Source organism: Penaeus monodon, chromosome 33 (genome assembly GCF_015228065.2).
Source record: "Penaeus monodon isolate SGIC_2016 chromosome 33, NSTDA_Pmon_1, whole genome shotgun sequence".
Classification (NCBI taxonomy): domain Eukaryota; kingdom Metazoa; phylum Arthropoda; class Malacostraca; order Decapoda; family Penaeidae; genus Penaeus; species Penaeus monodon.
The window spans coordinates 4,202,770-4,203,830 of record NC_051418.1 but is presented as its reverse complement, the minus strand read 5'-3'; positions in this window follow the sequence as shown (position 1 = coordinate 4,203,830).

Below are 1,061 nucleotides of genomic sequence, written 5' to 3'. Positions count from 1 at the left end.
ATCCCTTACTTATCTGCACCTTTCTATGGCCTCCATCCTCTCTCGTGTCTTCACCTTTTACTTCCACCGCCCATCCAATCCCCTCCCTCTCCCCCAACCTCCGCCCAGCCCCCACCATCCCCCCTCCTCCCATTTCCCCCTTCTTCTCCCCCAACCCCATTTCCCCCTCCCTCTGCACCAATACCCCCACCATTCCCCTTCCTCTCCTCCAACCCCACTCCCCTTCCCTCTCCCCCAACCCCACTCCCCTTCCTCTCCCCCAACCCCACTCCCCTTCCCTCTCCCCCAACCCCACTCCCCTTCCTCCCCCCCTCCCCCTCCCCCCCTCCCATAGTCCGCATCTCACCCCCTGTAAAAAGCGCACCCTAGACACAAATCATGGAGACCAACTTCGGTCTGTCTTGAGACGGGAAATACAACTCAAACTTCAGTCGTTAGCTTAACAGCAAATGGGGTTCCCTCGGAGATACTCCTTACGAGGGGAAACCGAAGTGTAGTGATGGGTAAAGTTACAGTGAACGGGAGAGGGGAGAGGGTACGGAGGTCAGGGAGGGAGAGGAGGGGGTGAGAAGGGGAAAGGGGGAGAGGAGGGGAGGAGAAAATGGAGGTAGGGGATGGGAGAGGGGATTGGAGGAAGGGAGAAGGAGGGGAGATGGAGGGGAGGAATGCAGAGGTGGAGAGGGGAAAATGGTGTCTGATAGAAGGAGAACGGAGAGAGAACAAGAGTGAAAGAGGAAAAGAGGGAAGAATAGGGATGTAGGAGAGGGAAATGAAGCAGAAGAGGAGAGAGAGAGGGTTGCGGAGAATAGGAGAAAAGAAAGACGGGATAATAGAGTAGGAAGAAAAAGAGAGATGGAGGGGGAGAGGGGAAAAGGAAGTGCAGAGAAAGATGGAAAATAAAAAAATGAGAAGATGAGCGGAGACAGTGTGAAGGCAGAAAGATAGAGGGACAGACAATGAAGGCAGGGAATATGAAGGAAGGAAGAATAGAAAGGCAAGGAAGAAAGAAAGTAAATAGAGAATTGGAAAAAGGATAGACAGATAAACAAAGTGGATATGGG